General features: G+C 50.0%; 1 long non-coding RNA gene across 1 annotated transcript; it reads right to left on the reverse strand.

Moving 5' to 3' along the window:
• Positions 1-7,857: 7,857 nt before the first annotated feature.
• On the reverse strand, positions 7,858-20,536 carry LOC148054336 (uncharacterized). The gene is made up of 7 exons (XR_015707327.1): positions 20,284-20,536; positions 19,781-19,868; positions 13,860-14,035; positions 13,463-13,640; positions 11,109-11,247; positions 9,172-9,307; positions 7,858-8,485 (listed from the first exon to the last, which is right to left on the reverse strand). It is a non-coding gene; the product is annotated as an uncharacterized LOC148054336 (long non-coding RNA).
• Between the last annotated feature and the right edge of the window lie 2,380 nt (positions 20,537-22,916).

The following is a 22,916-nucleotide window of genomic DNA, read 5'->3' on the forward strand; positions in this document are numbered from 1 at the left end:
TTCACAGAAGAGGCAAGGCCAGATGTAGCCCATCCTGGGCTTAAATAGCACTGCTGGGTGAGTGGGTGGGGGTCCAAGGTGAAGATGCTTAAGGCAATTAAAGCCAATTAGTGCACTCAGGCTCCATGAAGTCAAACCACAGCCTTAAGGAAGAGCCCAGTAACCCCAGACTTCATGACTTCAGTCCTCGGGGTTATTTCCCCCCTTTCCAGTCCTATGAGCCACCTGCAGCCCTGTCCAGGTGCTGTGGATGGTGCATCGCCACCCCAGCCCGACGTGGGACCGGGGCGCTGGGCCCCAAAGTCAGCTCAGGGGCTGTGCATTTCCCTGGGGGATCCGTCTCAGGCAGCCCGAGGCGTTACTGATGCTCATGTCTCATGCAGTCATGGGTAATTGATATGCCCAGATGTTTTCCACTCTGTGATACAGAGGAAAGCAAAAATCTCCATGGTTCCTGCCAGACTGACATGTGGAAAATTCCTTCCTGATCCCAAATCTGCTAATCAGATCAAGCACTTCAGGGAGACTTGGCGGGCAAGCATGTCTCAGGAAGGAGTCCCTACACCCCCGTTACCGTGCTTGCTGCCCATCCAGCGTCCCACCTCCCACCCCGTCGCGATTCGGAGCACCTGGGAGCACAGCTGGCCAGATGTGCGCCTGAGAAACCATTTCTCCTTGACTCCCGCAGACAACTGGATGAGGCTCAGGATAAGTTATATTCATGGCCTTGCCACAGAGCTCCAAGTGTTACGAACATCTTGCGGGCAGAGTGGGATGGCCTTCTCTCCGAGGGCAGGAGTGGGAGGGATTTATGCATTAAGGTCACGAAGGGCCACCATGACTCTCTCCCCTGCTCCTCCCAAATGCATGCGCTACAGCTATTTTTCTCCTCCAGCAGCTGAATTAAAGCCCCTGGTTTGCAGCAATACCAAATCTCATTTTGGAGGCTCTCAGCAACAGTAAATCCCTGGTCCCTTGCTCTCCATCAGCCCTTGCTGCCCTGCAGCGTGTCCTCCTCCAAGGTTGCCTTCAGCTTCCAGCAATTAGGGCTTCTCCGGCATTTTGTTTGACAGGCTGTAGGCTCCGTTTCCAGCCTGATACGCACAGAGGAGTTTAATTCCTCTGCACCAGCGCTCTCCAACCTCACCTCGGGGATGCCAAGCCTCCCACCCCACCACTCGCCTCCCACCACCATCGGAGCCCCTTTACCCTTTCGGGCCAGCCGGCACGGCGAGCAGGGCTGGTCCCAACGGCCGGGCAGATTAGCTCGACCATATTCCCCCACGCACTGTACAGACTCAAGAGCACTTCTCGGCTTTTCTATCCTTTTCTTTTTTTTTTTTTAAGGCTCAATCAAGGATCACATCAACTTCTCTTTTTCCCGCAGCTCTGCGCTGGGAGCTCATGATGAGGGAGTTATACACCCATGACCCCTAAATCCTTTTCTGAGTCACTGCCGCTGCAAGCTCTGCTCTCCCATCCTGGAGGCAAACAATCCAGCTCCTTTGTTCCCACCTAAGCTACAGCGTCCTCGTACAAAGCACCAAAGTCATTGGTATTTTACACTTCAGGAGTGCTTTTTTTTTTTTCCAAAGCAGTACAAAACAGTCATAGTACCGCAGTACCTGGAGTCCCCAGCGCAGACCAGAGGGGATCGAGCTGTGTATTGCTAAGGTCTGTGTGTTACTGCGGTAGGGATGAAAAGGCTGAAGATGGGCGTTGATGTGAGCCTGGGCCAAAATATTTGTCCTTTCTGGATTTCTGAGCTCACTCAGCCTGGTGGTGAGAGGGACCCCTGCCCAAAGAGCAGGAACATCCCCAAGTGTTTTCTTAGCCAAAAGGGACCCGCAGCTTTTATACAAGGCTTCTCTGCCCCCAAGGCCTTACTCCAGGGGATCCCCAATCCTTGGCTGTGTGTGCCAGTTTGCCCAGCCTGCGTCTGCCTTATCCCCAGTCCAGGAGCGATTCAGCCCATTGCAAACCTCATAGGAACCGTTTGGTAGCCTCTCCTTTGCTTCTGCAGCGAGGCTGGGACATGCAGAGCTTTGCATCCAGCGTCACATTTGGCCGCAGAGCTCCCCTGGGCTCAGAGAACGGCTGCACTGATCCTGTCCCACCATCAGGGCTGGTGGTACGAGCTGGAGGAAGAGGACAGAGCTGCTGAGCACAGCGATGGCCAGGGTCCGGCCCAGACCAGGCTCTGCACCTCACCCTGCTGCCCACAGCACTTGCAGGAGCTCAGTCGTGGCTCAGAGATTCACCCAAGCTCATGTCATGCTGGACCCAGGGCGTATGCCCACTTCTTGCTCCTCTAAGTGAAAAGGATGAGATTCGGTTTACAAAAGAAATCAGAGCACACTCGAGAAGTAGTGGATGAGAGAGCACTGTGCATGCGATGCAGGGCTCTGATTTTGCTCCTTCTTTCCCCTGCTGAAGGATGCCTGCCTGAAAGTCAACGAGAAACAGCCCCCAAACACCTGCCTGAGCGGAGGGAGGCAGAGCGCTCCCTCCCAGCATTACTACACCCAGAGCTGCAGGAGGTATCGGCTGCCTTCCTCCACCTCCTCCAGTTCAATTAAGGAACAACATGTTTTCCTCCTTGCCGCCATCCTTTTATCTCCAGCTCCTTCTCGTGCTGCTGTTCTGTCTCTCCCTTCGCATGACGGCAGCATCGCGGTACCCAGCTCATGCAGCCCCAGGGAGCACGGCTTCATCTCGCAGCCTGCAGGCTCCCGGGCTGCGGGAGCGGGAGGCTGGAGTGACACACGGAGCTGTGCGCGTGTGCATGGGTGTGCACGTGGGTGTCCGTGTGTGTGCACGTGTGCGCGCGCATGTGTGTGCCTGCACGTCTGCATGCATGTTATCTCCACCTCTACGGCAGCGCTGGCACTGGGGAGTCACATTGCTGGCTGCTTCTGTGGGGTGGTTTAAGGTAAGAAAAGGTGGTTTTGGTAGCAGGAGAGGAGTGGGTGTGTGGTCAAGGATGTGTTGTATCCAGCTGCTGAGCTGTGCCTGCCCGGCCACCCTTGCAAACACCCAGCAGCGCCCCGCTTGCAGGATGCTCCTCTGTTTTTTCCACGCTGTGCTCTAATGCAGATGCTCAGCTGGGGAGAGATGAAACACAGCCCTGCGGAAAGGTCTGAGCGGGGTTAACGAGAGGGCTGGGGTGTGGGGGTGTGGGGAGGAAGGTCTGCGGGCACAGCGGGTGTTGGTTAGGGGTGGGTGTGCATTTCCTCCTCCGGCTGCGCTGAATCACTGTTTGCATCTCACTTGCCGGAGATTTGAGGGCTGGGCTCCCCGGCTGCGGCACGCGCCCACTTTCCGATGGTAAAGGGAGCTTTCCTGGAGGAAAGCCCAAACAAAGCCCACGCGCAGATCTCCCGCGCCCAGGTACAAGGTGTCAGCTGTCACCGAGCATCGCAAGATGCAGGGATACGGCCCCAGACAATTTGTAGACATCACAAATAAAGTTGACGGCGCTGACAGGGAACAACTCGAGGACATTGCCTGCAGGGAGACCCCACCGGAGCTACAGGCATTGGCTGCTCTGAAGTTGTCCAATAAATTCCTGGATTTAAGGCCAGGAGAGATTGTTCAATCATTCTGGCTGACCTCGTCCATCGCAGTTCCCCCCTTGCGCTGGGAATTGCGGAGACGGGGGTTATTAGAGTCGTTTCGGAGTGGTACCCGGCGGTGCTGCAGATGGGAACCCACCACTCCGCTCTGCCGCCCACCCACCCAAACCGCATCTCCCCACCTGAGTCAGCTCCTGTCTCACACGTCCCTCACTATATCAAAGGCCCCTCGTTCTCCCCGAAGGTAATGCTGTGTTGTAATCTCAGCAGGGAGCTCTTCACATCTCTCACTGTCAGGGTTTTTCTCCTCGCAGTCCCTTCGCTGCGTGCCAGCCCCAGCTTCGGGGACATGTCTGGCTCTGTGTAGGTGCAGGGAGATCTCACCCCTCCGAATTACCCATCTGGGAGGCAAAGGTCCAAACCGAGCACATCACCCTTAAACGTCACTATGCTGAGCGAGCGAGATGGGCATCCTGCAGGAGACTTGACTATTTACACTAAATTACAGCAGGCAGGCTTCTGCCCCGCTGCCTCTTGCTGTCACACAAGCCGAGAGCAAAGGGACAGATCCTGGGGCAGACCTGAGTCTGGTCCTGCTCGCAGAAGCTCTGCCAGCCCGCTCCACGGGCTCACCCCGACCGATGCCAGCTTAGGAGGAGAATCAGACCCATGCCGTCGCTTGAAGGGATGGATGGATTTGTCTTTCAGGTGAATAACTGGGGACAACTGAACAACCTTTCCAGAGCAAATAGGATGTTCAGGTGCTGAGCAGCTGCGTGGTACAACGGGGAATCCTGCCTGGGCAGAGGACCCCGTCCTCATTCCAGCTCCGCCATGGTGATCCTCAAGAAATTTAGCAAGAAGAAAAGAGCTGCTTTCAGTTGGTAGCGAGAGGTGGAAAAGCAGAGCTGGGCTATTCGGGAGCCAGAATAAAATGAGAATAAGCCCTTATAAAGTCTCAGGCCTGGGTGGCTATTGCTACGCTGGGCGCAGGTTTTGCCGTCCCAAAACGCTCCTCTGCATGTCCCAGCACGTGGTGGCAGATGCCCCGTGGGACACACAGACAGAGGGCTGTCTGTCTGTGAGGCCTCGCACCATCCAGCGCTGAGGATGGAGACACCGGTCCTACTCCCAGCCCTGCCGCTGGCGCACGGTGCGGGACCTGCTCTTGGGTACTGCTCCTACCGGCTCCTCAGCTTCCCCATCCTTAAATCAGGGACAATAAACACTTTCTCCAAGCTGTATTATTCATGCGTTAACTTTATTGATGAGTAATACAGGACATCAGGCAGGATGAGGACACTGGGAAATGAAGCAACACAGAACCGGAGCTGAAGGCAAGTAGAAATCTGCCCATCTGTAGCTCTGGAGTTCAAGAAACATCTCCTTAAACCGTGCTGCAATTTCATGAGTCTCTGCTCTGCACTATTTGCTTTTGCTTTATATTGTGCTTGGAGGGCTCTGGATGACAAGGACACTATTATTATTATTATTATTATTATACACTCCTGCATGTGCATGCCTGCACACTGGCTCAGGTGTCTATCGGTCGGAATAAATTACAGAGAGACGGCGAAAGGAAACGTTGCGTTTCATTAAAGCCCCGCTTTTCATTTGCACTGGGAGTTTCTCCGGTTAGAAGTCAAACTGCACACCCGCCACTTGCTAATTGCACTTTTCAGAATCAAAGGCTTTAGCCAAAGGGATAAATATATAAAATTGTCGGGAAGGAAATATTTTCTTCTTGAATTCCAAGTGAAAACTGAACTAATACAGACTTCTTTTGATAATAAAAGCAGCAGAAGCAGATATCTGATCTCTGTGGCTAAGGGCAGCTTGAAACAGAAGTAAAAGATTCGCTTATCAGGCCAGGAGGGCTGTTCTAAGTGACTGAAATTACATTAGGAAAATCATGTCCCTGTTTCCTTCTGTAATTGTCTCTTGTTGTTTTAGCCTCTTTTCCAGGTAACTCAGCCACCGAGATATTTGTTCAATCGCCACTTTTTTCCCTGCTTCTTAGATCATCTCGCCAAAGGGGCCAGCAAAGAGCATGGATGAGACAAACCCCGGCGTTCGGGCATCCCCACTGCAGGGTCCTCCACACGCCCCAACAACCCATCTCCTTTATTTGCCTTTATTTCCCTTTTTATTCCCCTTTCCCCAGCCAAACCCTGGCCGTTCCTCACTCCTTGGGCCCCGGGGCAGGGAGATGGAGGACGGAGTCACGCGTTGTTAACCCCCACTTTCCTGTGGCTGCCGGTGATTTATTACGAGCAACGAGGCATGAGGACAGCGAGGCGAGGGCCCGGGAGCATCTTCGCTCGTCCCAGCTCGGGGCTGGTTAATAAGCCATTTTAAAGGGAAGGGGGGGGACGGTACTTATTGGGTGAAAAAGTAGAGGACATGGGGTTTTATTTATTTCATGCCTTGGTTCTTAAGGAGGAAAAACGTCTCCATTTCGGATGGGGCAGCTTGAAAGCACGACGTCTGCAACACGCCAGGGTTCAGCCTTGAGGGGAGAGGCCAGATCCTGCTCTTGGTGGCAGTTGCAGGCACCTGGGGGGATTGCTGGGCGAGAGCTTCCTCCGCCGCTGCATAACGAAGGCAAACCCCGTGCACGTACCCCTGTATTTATGCATTTTCACCTGGTTGCTGGCTCAGTTTTCATCATCTGGTTTCCTTTTTGCCCTAAGAATCAAGTTGGTTCACTGATTAAAAAAAAAAAAAAAAAAGGAAAAAAATTGCATGATTACTAAATAAATAAATAACAAGAATAAAAAGAACCCTACTGGAAACTCTGCAGCTTTTTGCAAAAACGACTGTGAAATTTATGGAACGACAGCTAAATTGAATGAGATTAGGAAGAAAAGGGCCTGTCTATTTATGTGAAGAGTTTTCAGAGTTATCATAATTAATTATAACAAACATTTTGCAATGCACATTAAATCTCAGGCTTCGAGGCTTGGGCTGGTTCCTAACACTCCAGCTTGGGATGCGGGGCTGAGCTGCCGGAGGCGTCCTTGCCGCATCCTCCCCGGCAGGACCGCAGCAGTGGTGTAACGTGGAGCAGAGTGCTACCCTGCTCCTCCACCTGAGCACTGAAATGAAGCCAGAAATGCAGTAAAAACCCCTCATATTGCTTAAAAAGATATTAGGCAGGGCTTGTTTAAAGAAGCCAAACCTGGTCCGTGCATCCCACCAGCTCCATGGACCAGCCAGGCTCCTCGCAGCAGGATCCGACCCAGGTGTGCATGTGGAAATGCATATCCAGGAGGGAGTTAAAAGCAGGGCAGGGTCAGAAATGCCTCGCACAGATTTGGGGGATTCCACGAGTTAACAGTGGACTCGGCTTTTTTTCGGTGCCTGGCTGGGGGGGGATGGACAGCACTAACGACTCCAGCGCCACTTGTTAAGATTTAATTAGGGACCAGTGGCTGCGGATCCAGATCTGGTCCCACCTGCGGCTCTTGGCTCTGCGTAAATGTTAACTCCCAACGTGTAGCAGCCCATAAAGAGCCTCCGACTCTCCCTCCTGGCTGCCCGGATTGGAAATGGGTTGGGGAAGGATGTCAGGGGAGCCCGGGAGAGATGTACAGGCAGGAAAACTGGGGAAAAGAGGGTGATGGGGATGCCTGAGGACGCACACAAGGAAAGAGGCTCCTCAGAGCTGAATGATATAAGGTTTAAATCTCCTTCCTGCCGTGGTTTCGGTGCTAAGGTAGGAGCAGAGCCCCTCGAGCATCTCCGGCTTTGTGGTTCTCGATGGCCAAGGGCAGCAGCAGCTGCGCGCTGCTCGGATAAATACAGAAATTGCCAAATCTGCCGAGAGAACTGAAGCGGGCAGAGGAAAGGCAGAGAAAAATCACCTCTGCCAGACTCCACGTGTGCTCTTGGGCAAGCAAACATCAGGCTCGATGTCTCGCCTGCGGGGTGGTGCCAAGGAATGGTCCCTCTTGCATCTCTGGGGGGAGGCAGGAACTTGAGGTAAATCATCTCAATTTGAGCAGAGCCCGTCCCCCAACACACTGGGCGGCCGGCTCCCTCCTGGCCCGTCCGCGGGGGCTTGTTGCATTCGCCTTTAAACCCTCCCCAGGTTTTTAAGATATATTACATGGGGGCTTTTGTGTTTCCTGAAGTGAAGGTTAAAAAAACCCATAAAAACACTCGGGCCGGGTTTCCTCACTCTGGGCAAGGACCCAGCTCCCCAGCACTGTCCTGGGACCGGCCCTGCTCAGGACCAATTAACCTTTGCCCATCCTGCCGCAGGTGCCTGGCTCTCACCAGCAGCTCCTGTTCCCATCAAGCTGAAAAGATGAAGGGGAATAAACACAATGGAAGTCCAGGCGCCTCTCCCAGGCACAACCCTCTTGCTCTAACTGATGCATGAGGATCTCCTCCAGCAGCGCTCGCCCTGGTCCTACAAGCAGGGGGTAGGCTCAGCACCGCAGTGCCCGGAGCTGTTTTAGGTCCCAATGCAGCAGAGCTGATCCTGCCACGTCGCATGGATGCGGCGATGTCCTCGGAGTGAGCCGGGAGCTCGGCACGCTGCCGCTCCTCGCTGCCTCCTGGCATCACCAAAGTCTTCTTGAATATTTGGCCCAGCAACAGCAGGAGATGGTTGGTCAGGCTTTCCTGGCACTAACTGGTGACATTTTTTATTATTACAGCCCCACGCTAATCACCAACCCCTGCCCTGGGTTGTGATTACCCATCAAGTGCAACCGAGACAGATGCAGGGACATGATCACAGCTTGCAAAAAAAGGGGCACCGGGCACCCTGTGGTGCTCTGGTCACCCCACAGCCCCTGGGCACAGCATCCCTCCGCCGGCAGCGTCCTGCAGCCGTGGCCCTGCTCCAAATGGACTCTTGTCCCACCGCTGATTTGCTGCTGCCTGCAGGCCTCGGCCCCCTGTGCCAGGAGGTAAATCATTACAAGTTTTTGTGCTTTCAGCAAAAATGAGAAAGGAAAGGAAGCTGGAATAATAATAAAAAAAATCCTCCTGCCCCCCGGCAAGGCAATAAACTGCTGTGGAGCCGGGACTGCCGCTGGTTGCTGCACCGGGAGGGATGCAAAGGGCGCCCAGCACCCGTTATTGATGCACTGCAACACTGAGAGCAGGGTGAGACCCCCCTGGGTGGGACATGGGACCCCCCCGGTGCCACCCCACCACCAGCAAACACAGCACCAGCAAAGCTGAAAGTATCCTGGGTTTTAGTGCAACCCTCAACAAGAAGGCTGAGGTGTCCCCCGCTTTCCCTCGACTTTGGTAGCGTGGAGGCATTTTATTTCCACAGCACTAAGCAATTCGGGTTTGGCTTCCGATGTGAAAATAAATATTTTAATTTAATATGCAGAACAGGCTTGATATTATAATCCACAGAGCTCATCCGAACAACGTGCTTTAACCGTTCAGGGAAAACGATTGTGCAGGGCCCCGAGGGAAATCCCCAAATTCCAGCTATATGCTCCAGTAGTGACCACTGACAAAAATACTTATAAAGTGTATTGCAATTTTTAGCCCCTTCTGTGAAACTCAGGGGACAGAAGGACAGACAGACCAGGATGGCCAAGGGCATTTTTGGGGCATGTTTTACCATTTCCAGTGTTTCCCTGTGCTGCAGCGGTGAAGCAAGCGGCTCGACAGCATCGGTGGTGCCAGTAAAAGCAGCTGAGTTATTTCTCCTACAGCCCAATGCTGGACCAAGTCCCACATTCGCAGATCCAAGGGGTCTGGATTTAAAAAAAAAGCTTGTTTTGGTGCAGGATTTGGTTTTAAGCAAGGTTATGAATTCAGCTGCCAGCCAAGGGTGCCCAGCTGGGACCCACAGGACCGGCAGAAAAAGGAAAAGACAAGAAATACAGAGTTAGATTCCTCCCCAGACCAGGAACGACCTCAATATTTAAGAAAAAAAATCCAAGTTATGCCAACGCAACTCCACTGAAAATTTTTACTTAATCTGCTACCATGATTGAGCCAGATGGATAAAATTAAACCTACTGGGGAAGAGCCACACGTGCTTTTCTTCATTTGCAACCAATATATCAACTCAACCTTCCTGCCTGGGTTATGAAACACAAATCTTCAAGCTTTCGGAGCTCAGAAATAAAGAAATAATGGTATAGAATTAATATAAATATTGGTAGAAATCATGTTTCCTGTCACTTAAAGAAGAAATCTTTATACACCAGAAAAGCTGGCAGGTCCATCACAATGCTGCTGATCCCTGTTTGAAAAAAAGAATCATTAGAAAGGACCCAGGAATCATGAGACTGGTGCAAAATCATTACATTTTTAAAATAGAGATTAAATCGCACCCTTTGATACGTGTCCCACACTCCCACGCCGCATGTCAGAGCGGCAGCAACAGGGTCTGTGGGGATTATTGGTGGGTAAACCAAAGGCTTGTGCTTAGATCTGAAAAGCTGTGCTTCTGCATTGTCACTTCAAATGCTGGGTTAAATACATTTTTGTGTGTGTATATATATATAATATATGTATACATAATCTCTCTCCCAGGCCTTCCCCCCCGTCCCAACCTTGCGGGGTCCGGGGAGGTTTATAGACCTCCCTGCCTCCCCCTGCCAGGCAGCAAATCCATTGTGTAAATGGAGCTGCCTTTGACTCATCAGCCTGTACCTTTTATGCATTTTGGCAGAGGAACATCACTGACTCATATCATAAATCAAATATTTCTCCCCGCGAAGCTCCAGCCAGGCTTTGAATGCTTTCATTAAGGTTTGGGGACACCCTGTCCCAGCCGGCAGGGCTCGGACCCAAATCCTCCCCTCCCAATTGCATTAGCAGAGGGGAAAGAGGTGGGGGCTCAAGCAGGCCCTGGGATGGGTGAGGTGGGGACAGGGCTGTCCCTCTCTCAAAGTGACCTCTGCTGCAGCAGGCAATGTGCAACGGGGGGGGTCTGCAAGTGGGGGGAGCCCAGAGACCCCCAGCTTTCTGCATGGGTGCCTGGGGGGCAGAGCCCACGTGCTCGCCAGGGTGGCTCCCACCAACTTGTTTTGTCACTCTCTGCCTCATTTTCCGCCTTTCTAAAATGTCTCTGCTGCTGTTAGTATTGATAATTGATTTTTGAGGTGCTCAGATGAAAAATAAGAATTAAAAACCAGCCAAGTGCAGGAAATCACTGCAGGAGCAAAGTCAGGAGGACTCTGTAACCCCAGCCGGCCCCACTCAGCCCACCTCGCCTTTCTGTCTGCAGCGATAGCCGTCCCTCATCCATCACCATGACTCCACAAGAGCCTTCTCCAGCCTTCGCACCTCCTCCCGGGAGGCACTGATGTGCCTCTTGGCCTTAAACCTGCAGCCGGTGGGGAGGTTTTCTTACAGGGGAGGATTAATTCTTCCTGGAAAACTGCACCCAGACGGTTTCTCAGGTCCAAAATGACCAAAAAGCAGAGTACAGAAGAAGAAGTCCAGCATGCATTGGATACCAGGCAGGGAGCAAACACCCCTGCTATGCCAGGGTGGGACTGGGGGCTTTCCTGACCCAGCGCCCATTTGCAGGATCACCATCACCTGCGTTTGCAGCAGCAGACTCCAGATGTTGGCTCTTCTCCCCTTGCCCGCTGAAGATGGGCGGCCAAGTCCATCGCATTGCTGCACGCAGAACTGAGTATGCACGTCCCTCCTTAAGCGCCGAAGCTAATGGGTACCTCTGCCGGGACCAAAGCACCCACTGTTAGAGGCTCCTTTAGGAAAATTCCAGCCCAAGGCTCTAAAAGCAAGTTAGGGATAGGAAAAAAAGCTGCAAATGAATTTAATAGGAGCTTAATTGGATTCTGCACAGCAGAGAAAGCTGCTGCTTCCCAGCAAATGCCGCCTGCAGCAGGCAATGAGTCAACCCACTCCCCCAGTTACACCAGTGCTGGGGGGGCCCAGGTCTCTCCTTGCATGACCACAGCCCAGGGCATGTCCTTGTGTCCCCACCAAGCCTGGCCCAGCCAAAATCCACGGGATGAGGGACAGGTGGGTGCTGCAATAGGAGCATCTCGTGAGCCCAAGCCAGGCAGCCCAGGGGATCCCCAAGGAGCAAGAAAGCAACCAAAAATGATGGGGAATAAAATCCAGAGCTGAAACCATCCCCTGCGCCCCTCTGGCCACGGGCTGAGGCACAAGAAAGGGCCATGTTTGTCTTTGAATCCTTCACACAGCTCCAAGCAGTAGCTGCTAATTCCAGCCAGGACCCAGAGCTCTCCCCACAGCAGATGTGACCCCTCAGATGAGGGGGGGGTCCCCACGGGTAGGGGCATGGCAGCGGCTGAGCCCCACTGATGTGTCCCTGCAGATGGGATTTACTGTCCCCCATGGGGCTGATGGCGCAGCCAGCCCTCATCCCTGAGGCTCCTGGTCTCTCCCAGACATCATCAGCCTCCTCCATCACAGCCCCACGCTTAGCCGTGGCTCCAGCCAACCTCTCCCAACCAGGACGGCTTTGCTGCCTCGTGCTCCCCCTGATTGACCTGCACCGGCTACAAACAAAAAATCTATGGAGCAAAGCTGCATTAAATCAATGAGCCAATGTGCCTGCTGCTAAGATAAGCACAGCTACCAGGGGCTCTCGCTCTGTCATTAGTGCTGTAGGATTCTCAGAGTCAGAAAACCCGGGGAGACTCATTAGGAGAAGCGGCACTTCTGGCTGGATTTACTGAGAGTCTCTCTCCAGCCTCCGCGCGCCCCTTTTTCGCTGCAGGAAGCCCTGCCCTTGCTCTGATCTGGTATGCAGCGTGCGGAGCCCATAAGGCTTTCAAAAATAACATGCTATTAAAATAGTTTTAATCAGAATTCCTCCAGCCAAGACACAGCAGCCAGAGATCCTGCCGTCTTTGGCAGAAAGGAGCTCAGAGAAGTTAAGTGATGATGGAAGTGATTACAAAAAACCCAATCTTGCTCCATTGAGATGGACCTGGAGTTTTTCATGAGGTTTGGATCCAGGAAGAAAAACCCAGCCCGGCTGTAAAAACAAATTTAGATTAAGAGATGAAGATCCAGCTGTGGTTCCTGTCTCTGCTAAAGGTTTTCTCTATGATCTTGGGCAGGTCATGTAATTTCTCCATGCCTCGAGTTCCCCAGCAATCAAATAAGCTTTTACTTCTCTCTTCTTCTGCCCTGCCTCCCTCTTTGGAGTCAAGGCTGTCTCAGGGTGTTTGCAGGGCAGCATTTTGATCTCAGCCTCAGCATTATGGTGAAAACCAGGAGGAGAAATCACCTCTGCGCACAGGCAGGATGGTGTGCAAGGAGCGGGCAGGAGCCCTTCAGAAATGAATCCTGGAGGCAGCATTTTAAGGAGAAATCCTTGGGTTTAGTGATTTCAGCTCCTCTTTGGCACCAGGGGAACTCAGCAGGACCAGGACCTGTCTCGGGGATCGATGTCCGAGAGCAGCACGTGCTTCAAAAACCCCATTTCAGCCAATATGTGGCAACAGCTTCGCACACAACGAGGCAACAGGCTCGACTTTTTGGAGTCTCCCCTGTGTGAAGGTACTTTTGGCAACACCAGCCTCTTTGGGATGAATCTTGGACCAAAGCGTGGCCACCAGTGGTCTCTTGCTGGAGAGCAAGGGTCTGCCTTGGTTTCTTGTCTGAAATCCAGTTTTGCTTATTATGGCCTGCAATTCTACCCATTTTGAGAAAAACCAGACCTGTGCCACCTCCAGGAGGCCACCCCCCATCACTGCCCAAAACATTAGGACAGCCCTAACTCAGCCCTCCACCAGCAACGCCACAGGGATGTGTCCGCTGGCTGACGGAGACTCCCAGTGCCAGTCTGGATTCGCAGTGGATTTGACTGGGGTGTGAGAAGCTGCAAGCCCCATCTGGAGGGTTTTTGCAGCCTTGGTGATTTTTAAAAATATTTTTACTTAAAGTCTTACCTGTGTTGATTGCGGATTCTCCAAGGTCTTGTAGGGTCATTGCTGTAAAACCACACTTAGCCGTGGGACCAAGAATATTGTCTGCTGGAGCAGCGGGGAAATGGCCTGTCCAGAGGAGCCGGTGCAAGTCCGTGACAGCAGCACTGAAGCTTTTCATGCTCCTCAGGCTTCCCCGACCCTGCAGGAGCACAAAAAATGAGTGTAAATTGAGATCAGAGCCCCCGACGGACACCCCACAGCGAAGCACAGCAGGGCTCCCTGGCCCAGGGAATGAGGCATTTCAGGGGCATTTTTAAAATTAAATTTAAAAAGTTAAAAAATTTCACTACCCTCTGGCTGAGGGTAGTTAATTTGCCAGCACAGGCTGAGATCTGGTTTTATTAGGGCAGGTATTAACCTTCTGTCCATGAGAGCCAAACCCACTATGCACAGAGCAACCCGTCCGCAGTGGGCATGGGCAGATGGAAGGAGGAGGAGGAGGGTGAGGGGTCCCCAAAAGCTGTTTAAATCCCTGGAGAAATATTTGGGAGCGGAGACCTGGAGCGCACGGCAGCCCAAGCACGAGTGTGTTCACTGCAAAAATAAAACAGATGGTTTATAGCCAAGAGAAACAGGCAAACAATGAATGGATGTGTTGGAAAAAGCCAACAAAAGCCAGACATTCAGGATTGCTTGAATAATCTTAAAATACACTTTTTTTTTAATTCATAAATTGCTATGAATTGGCCTTTTTCTTCGATTTCAGCAGTCCTGAGGCATGTGATGGCTCTGCCTATTCCCATCCCAAATGGAGGAGCAGCCTCCCCCACTATCTCCTCCTTGCTTTGCAGGAAAAAATGGGGTTCAGCCCCTCACTTTCTACCCACTGCAAAAATCCCTTCCCCACGCACACCTCCAGGCTGCCACGGCCCTGTCCTCCCAGTTTAGCAGCCCCAAGCGCCAGTGCCAACCACCAGTGCAGTGCTTTGCTGGACAGACATCATCTCCAGGAGGTTCCTGCCCATCGCTCTGTGGAAACGTACCATCACGGCCCCAGATTTAATTAAAATAAAATATCCCACACCAACAGGAGCCTCGTTGTCTTTCAGGGTTGTCTCAATAATTATAAAATAAATTGCGTTTCTATTGCGCCTTTCATCCTTGGATCTCAAAGTGTTTTACAAGCATTAATTAATTTAGCTTTCAAATAGCCTTTCCCTCTGATGTCGTATAAAAATTTAATAAACAGGTAGTGGGAGAGGCAGGGAGCTGCTCTGGGGCACGTGGCAGGTCAGCAGCAGCCGCGGAGGGAAAACCCCCAAACACCAGAGCTTTCAGGGCACGAGGGTGTCAAAAAAAGAGGAAAAAAAAAAAGCTGAGAGATATAAAGATCTGACCATCACCGCATCCGTTCCCCCTTCGGGACCCCAGAGCCCCCTGCGGCCCCCATGGCTCCATGCCGGCGCGGGGAATCACTGCCGGGGAAGGGGGAAACCCAGGCTGGGAGTGTCAGGAGCTGTTAAGGCACGTGACATATTGAGGGAATTAAAACACATTTAGGGAAATCTCCAAATAGGGTTTTTTCTTTTTTTTTTCTCCTCTCTTTTTTTTTTTTTTTAGCTTTAAAGAATAACACTGACTGTCTCAAGCTGTGGTAATGTATTCAGGCAACACAACTGAGTCAGAGCTAATTGAATTTAAAAGCAGGTATTACATCTGTGCCTTCGGAGTGAGTACATCCTGAAAATCACTTCAGTGATGAAGTGTTTTACCCAACTACTACTTAATCTTTTTACATAGAAAGCAGAATTAACCCCGCTGCGCAGCCTTCATTAAGGAAACCAGATGAAGTTACCTGGTGAGGTTCAAATGTGCTGCAAGTGGTAAAACTTCAGCTGAAGTTTCTTAAATCCAAAGGGACTTTTTTTTTTTTGTTAAATCCTGCAAAGTGGTTTAAACCAGGTCAGTTATCTGGGTCCTGTTCGTCTTTCCTTCATTAAATCCGAGAGGAAATAAGTACACCTGGCCCTGTGTATAAATACACATATAACTAGAGAAATAGGTCAGCTTCCCGCACCCCTCTCCCCGGCCCTGTCCATACCTGCCCTCTTTTCCCCGTTCCCATCCCATTTTCTCTTTCCCTCCAGACTGTCTCCCTCTCTCCAGGAGAGAGGATAAAATAAATGAAGGAGAAAACGTGCCCTGAAGAAAACTCCACAAATACTCCACATCCCCATCCTCACAGCAGCGCTGAGCATCGTCCAGACCCCCCTGCTCTCCCTGGCAGCTAAGTAAGCCCCCGGGCAGGTCAGCAGCCCTAAAGCACAAGACATGAACTCTTCATGGATGGAGGAAAAGCCCATAGCTTCTTTATATATATTTATTTTTAGAGAGAGAGAAAGTCATAGAGTGGTTTCGGTTGGAAGGAACCTTAAAGATCATTAGTTCCAACCCCCTATATATATATTTGCTTATATATGTAAGTATATATATGTGTATATATATACACTCATATACTTATGCAGATGTATTTATTCTGTATTAAATTACGTTATATACTTGGTATATTACTTTTAATTGTTTTTTATATATATATATATATCTCTCACATATGTTATACATATTACTTTATGTACTTGGTCTCTTACTTTATACCAAGTAAAAGCCCAAAGCAATTAGCTAAGCACAAGAGCTCGATGCACCCCACCATCGCTCCCATCCTCCGGCCGACGCAGGCTCCTGGGGGAGGTGACAGACCCGCCTTCTCTGGGCTGGAAACAGAGCAGGGAAAACACCCCAAAGAACTCTTTGCAAAACTATTCCAGCAAATCAGCATTTTTGGCTGGCTGTATTTATCCATCAGCTCCCAAGGCAGCCACAAGGGAGCTGGGAAAGCTGTGGGGATCCCCTCAACGCTTCATGAATTTCAAGCGCAGACAATTGATTTACATTGCCAGAAATTTGCACGGGGAGGAAAAAAAAAAATGTGCTCTTCACCATTCATTAATTTTCTCTAAAATTCATTCATCCAATTAGGCAGCTGAAATGGTGCGTTGTAATTTAGATACCCAGTGACACACCATGACTATTGATGGTTCCCGATTCAAAAGGAACAGGAACAGACTAAATCCCAGGCTACGGGCTCTTCAAAACCTAATTTCCCTCTAGTTATGAACCAGGAAATCATCCAGAGAAATCGGGAGAGATTCAGACAAATTTAGGCTGGGCATCGGGAAACGGAGCAGGTTCTTCCCTGCCTGTGAATGAGAGTTTGAGCCTCAGCTGTAAATTTGGGGGAATTTTTCTTTACAAAATATCTCAGCTTTTATCATTGATGAATCTGAAATAGGAGCACCCACCCTTGCGTGTCCACCCAGGAGAACATCTCCTACAGCATCCCCAGCTTTCTTAATTGGAGTTTCATTTTCAACCTCAGCATCTTTATTAGCAGGGAGAGGTACTGGGCAGGACGACTGCCAAAGTCAGTACATCAGGTTTGTGCTGCAGAGGGCAGGTTTTAACAGTAATAAACAAGGTGATTTTACGTTGCCTCTTTGCCATTAAGAGTCACTGCAATTTGCTGACCGAGGTGGAAGTGGACATTATCAGGGTAATAAAGCAGCGACGTGGGGGCCCTACGGATGTTACCAGCCAGGTCTTCCCCCTCCACGGGGCTCGACCCATTTTGCAGAGGAGGAAAGCAAAGCACAGGGCATCTTCAAGTTTTTCAAGGTATTTTTCAAGTTCAATAAAGTTACAATCCTAGAAAAAAATCTCACCGAGGTACTAAAACACATGGAAATCAGGTTCCCCCCAATTTCCCTTACTGACCTCACTGGGAGCAGGGGCACTCCATCCACTTGTCTGCAAGATGCATTTAAGTGATCTCATTTAACACGGCTGAAGAGGGAAATTTGGGCCAGACTAAGTCATTTGGAGGCTCCCACAAGTCAATCACAGGCTGTGGAAGAGAACTGAGTATTTCATGTTCCCCTAATGACCATGAAACCCCCGTGCTGCGCTCAGGGTCCTGCTCCACCTCAGGGCTACGGTAACACACAGCATAAATAATACAGCAATAAATATTCAAGTCAGCTGGCTTCACCCTTTAAGTGAATATGGAGATATATATATAGATACATATTTAGAGAGAGTTATAGGCAACTCATCATCATAACATGTGAGCACTTATTGAGTTTTCCAGGATTTAGGGTGAGATCCAGAGATGCACTTTAGGTGCTGTAACTTCGGCAACGTGATGCCTAAAATAAACGAGGGGATGCTCAAGGACATGGCTTCCAGGTGCCAAGACCTCCAAGAAGAAAGTCTCCTTTCCTGGCTGCATCAAAGGACTTTCCTAATGTCGCACAGAAATCTTGGGGCAGCACCAGGGTTTAAATCCAGCTGTCGTCAGCTTCAGCCCAACACCTTGGCTCCCAAACCCACACGGTGCAAAAGAAAGTGATAGCAACCCACAATCTGGGGAGCCACAGAGGTTTTCCCCCCATCACACTTCCCTCTGGATGCATTTCTTCCCCAATGCCCATGATCCCTCCTTGTAAGGAGGAGAGCCACCTAAAATCTCTGCCTGGAGAGGTGTTGGGAGGAGCAGGCAACTGAAACCTTCCCAAGCTGGTCCATGCCCTAAGGGACAGCTCATGCTGCTCCACTGCAGGGAGAAGAACCTGCCTTTTTTTTTTTTTTTTCCCTCCAAAAAGTTAAACTTCAGACACACAGAATTAAGATCTGGAGGTAAAAAGGAAACTCCTGGTGCCAGGTCCCTGCCAGCACTGGGGAAAAAAAAGAAAAGCCCCCTTTCCCCAAAAGCCTCCCAGAAAAAGAAAAGGAAGCAGTAAATAAATTTCACTGAGCCTTTTGAAAAGGCTGTAATTGCCTTTGTGGTCTAATTGCTCCTGGTTTTACAGCCTCATTTCTTGTCATAAAATTAGTCCCACTTTTTATGCTTTTTCCTTTGCTACTGGTCTGTGATTATTATTTTTTAATTGCTTTGGTATGTTGATCTCTCCCACATCTCCCTGGAGAAGGGGGCAAGGGACCTAATTCTGCGGCTGGTGCCAGCATGGAGGATGCCACGGCTGCTGAAAGGAGACAGCCGCTCAAGTTTTTGGGTGAATATTAACATCAGTCTCCTCAAAATTGTCTTTAAAACCTAAAAGCAGGGCTGGGCACAGGGACCTTGCATCCGAGCAGAGCTCAGCCACGAGAGGAGGAACCAGTTATTAGAAACACAACGATTTCTTGCAGGACTTTCTGGGGAAAGACGAGATCTAGATACAAACCACAACCATCGGGAATGTAATAAGAGCATAGGAGGAAGCAAAGCCACCTGAAAAAGATAAAAGCTGCATCATCTGTAACCCCTTTAATAACCGTCTTATTTCAAACGGCACCAACGTCTCCTCGCCGGCTCTCCAGAACAGCATCTATATTTGTTTTCTTTTTGATATACAGCTGCAATAGGAAGCCATGCGTGAAGTTTATTAAGCCTGGGTAATTTTCTATCAGTTCTGCGTGCTATTGATTTCATCTATACTGTTATCTTACTCTGCCTGAACCTGAAAAGTCATTTAAAAACAAAAAAAACCATATAATTCTTCAAAAATGCAACTATTATGGGATGCAGGACATTGCCATTTTGGATGCATTAACAATATGCCGAAAATGAATGTGTCGGAGATACAAATCTTATTAAGGAGACTTTGATGATACCGAGACTAAAACAGAGGGAACAGTTTAAGCTGAACCAAAACACTGAGCCGAATCTGAACTTAACTCCACAAATTTCTTTCTCAGGGATGGAAGGAAAATTGGATTTGCTTTGGCTTTCAGCCAGCCTTGCTTCATCCCGAACCAGCTCTCCACTGTCCAACCTCCCCCACATCCTTGGAGTTACTCCCAGTTTGTGGCATAAGCAAGAGTGAGCTCAGAGTGAGCGGCTCTACCCACCGCGCTGGCGATGCTCGGAGCTGGCGCAGGTCCACCTCGGGCTTGCAAGTCTTGCACAGTGTCAGAAATGCAGATGCTCAATGCAGAAAAACAAACCTTGAAGCCTTCTCCAGGTCCAAAGGGTTTGCAAAGATCTTCAGCCTGACCCAGGGCTTCCCACACGCTCCTCCATGAAGTGAGAGCACCCAGGGGCCACGGACTGGAGGGGACCACATCCGATGTGCATCCCAGCCCCGTGCCCAAGAGCAGCCATCCCAAGCAAGCAAAGCTTTTTTCCACAACTGGATCATCAGCCTCGTGTTTTGGGTTCCACAAATCAAAAAGACAACGGTGACAGAGCAAGTTAGACACGGGTCCCAGCCAAATCCAAACCTTCCGGGAGACGTGGGATGCCAGGATTTGGGTCAGGCCCATCTGTACTCAATTCATCGTCTCTCTCAGCTAACTGGCACAAACCACCCTGCAGTGACATTTAAAACATATTAATTAAGAAATCAAACGTAGTCATCTAATTTAGCCTGTTCTCCAAGCACAGCTCCTTGTCAATCATGGGGACAGGCACAACCTGCCTGTCTCCAAGCTCAACTCTCCAGCCCTGCAGCTCTCCCTGCCCTGCCATAACCAGAAATGTCCTTTTTCTTTTCCAGTTTTCCATGATTTTAGGTCACTTTCATTTTCTTACACCAGTTAGACCAGTGTAATCCAGAGACATCAACCCCCCCAGGCCCACAGCACAAGGAGAATTTGTCCTGGCTGGACTTAAAAAAAAGCAAAGTACAGCTGAAGGCTGCAAGATGAGTTGCGGGAATGAGAGTGCTTTGTGGGACATCATCCAATTCCTGCTGGACAAAATCCATCATCCCCTCGGTACTCACCTGCCTCTGCGCCAAGAGACACCAAAGATAGCCAGCAGCTTCAGAGACCTCCAAAACTTTGTCCTACCAACTCAGGGGGGAGCACCTTATGGGGGAGAGGGAGGCAAAACCCCAAATGAGATTGGTAGAGCTTAGGAGCATCCAGAAAAAATGATGGGAAGCAGCAGGACTGCTCCCCGCGGCTGCAGTCCGCAACCTTTTGCTTGTCCCAGGCGTTCTCCAAACTTCCCTGGAGAACCTCTCTGCAGCACAACATTGCACCTCGCAAGCAGCCTGAGGGGAGAGATGTAGGAGGAGCTCAGGCTCAAATCTCCTCTGCAATTGAGCTCATCGCCAGCATCTGTGGGCATTTTGGGATGGGGCCAGATGCCTTTATCACCTCCCAGCCCCTGGTCTCACAGAGATACCAGGGGAATTGCTTGTGCTGGTTCTTTTGTGCAATGTATTGGGGGGAAGAGATGGGCAAACTTCATCCGTAACGCTCCATCACCATCAGCTGAACACAGCCAGGCACTTCCCAAAGAGCGGAGGAGCAGCCCCATGGCTGTGACATTTGCGATGCATTAAGTTTAAACATTTTCAATAAAGAAAAACAATCCATTCAGACTTGCTTTATGATTCATAGTAATTGCAAATAGAAGCAGTTAATATAATTGTCCAGCTGAGACCGGCAGGCTGGGAACATGTAGCAGTGAGATGTACAATCAGGGAAGGTTGGGAGGGAATTTAAGTGCAGGTTAAGTAAATGCATTACTTTAATAACACACAGAGACAGCCCTTGTAGTTATAAAGAGGATAAAATAAATATTGTACTAGAAATCTACAGAATGGGAGGTTTTATCACCAAGAACTGCTTGCTTGCTATTTACTTTCAATTTAGATTTTACAAAAGCTGCACTTGCCATGTTTTTTATGTATGGAAGAGAATGACTTGAATTGACAAATGACCTTATTTCTGCATAAGTTTTATAAGGGAGCCTCAGTTTCTCCAAGAAAAATGATCACCTCCCAGCAGTCGTCCGGGAGAGAGAAAGATGGTTTTTTTCCTTTTTTTTTTTAAAAAAAAAGGAGGACTGTAATTCAAAGAGGAGCTGGTGCTTCTGCTCCTCTCTCCCTTGGAGACAGGCCAACCTCTTTGACTTCTCCAAATCACAAAGGAAAGGGACCTGCTTCTCTGCAGTGCTTTTGTGCCTGAATTTCAACCCTTTCCTTACTCCGTCTCGGACATGACCGTGGTGGTAGGTAACGGCCTGGGAGGAAAGCCCAGCTTTGGGGCATGACCCTACTTTGGGTTTCCCAGTCCTGAAAATTAGGGATTTCCCCCTTTTAAATAATTAACTTGGGCTGGTTCAGTGGGAAGCATGTAAAGAGGGTGGTAAAGGAGAAGCTATTGAAAGACAGCATCATCATCATTTATCCGACTTAACCAAACTCTGGCTCTCCAGAGAAGAGCTATAGTGCTTTATTTATTAAAAGATATTTCTGAGGGCAGCACATTAAATTAAAGTATCTTGTTCACAGCCTCCCGACTTCACAACACATAAACAGCTAAACAAAACAGAACATCAGCTCATTACAACCATTTATAAAATATTAAGGGTCTTAAAAATTAATTATTCACAGGATTCTTCCGCTTGTTTATGGGGGAGAATGAGGATGCAGAGGCTCGAACGGGCTACCTGAAATACCGAAAGAGAAATCTTGTTGTAAAACTCCCTCTGTGTGTTAGCTGGTGTGCCCTGTTATTTTGGGGGGGCGATGGGTTAATGCGATGGGTTAATTCTGGGGTGGCAGTGTCTGGATGTTGGCACCTCCTCAGAGGACTGCCATCCTCCAGCACCCCCCAGCCAGGTGAAGGGCTAAGAAATGCGGGATAAGAAATGCAAAAAGTATCAATATCCACCCTTCCAAAAAAACCCCCACAAACCCAAATGAATAGCGGCTCTCGTGGGGCATCCCAGGACTATCCATTACGCTGTGTGGCTGCAGATGTAGTACACCAGCCTGTATCCAGAGGGCTTCATGCAAGGGGAAGGAGACAGGGAATGTAATTTTAAAGTCGCAGAATTTAGCATAAGGAGGTAATGGGATTGCAGTGGCTTTCCAGTAAATGTCATTGCTGTAATTAGAAGAACAATTATTGTCAACCGGCAGAATTGTCCCCTATCTGTCATTTCAGCAGGAACAGCCAAAGCCACAATTAACACCTGCGCAGGTGGGTCACCCAGTTCAAACCCCGCTAAATGGGATGGACAAGGGCAGAGCAGCGCGCAGCACCTGCTACGGGGGCCGGGGATTTTTGGGGGCCATCCCCACCGGTCCCACTCCCGATTCACACCAGTCGCGCACAAGCAACGTCGCACCTCTCATCTCGACGGAGCTATTTATTATGGCACCAGCCCGATGCTCTGGCCTTGTACAGGAAAGTCTTTAAGTGAATGCTTAACTTGGAAAAAAATTATCTGCTGAACTGATTTAGAAATTTGAGGCCTTGGAGGCCAAACCTGCCTCCACCTATAGCAGCAGGAAGCTGGAGGAGCTTCAGGGAGGAGGATGCCCCAGTGATGAAGCCAGCCCAGGAACGCGTACGTTATCTCCAGCTTCACCACCGTCTCCTTATTTTCTCAGTGAGA

This window comes from Nipponia nippon, unplaced genomic scaffold (assembly GCF_047370975.1).
Source record: "Nipponia nippon isolate SJK-2023a ecotype South Korea unplaced genomic scaffold, ASM4737097v1 scaffold_31, whole genome shotgun sequence".
Lineage (NCBI taxonomy): Eukaryota > Metazoa > Chordata > Aves > Pelecaniformes > Threskiornithidae > Nipponia > Nipponia nippon.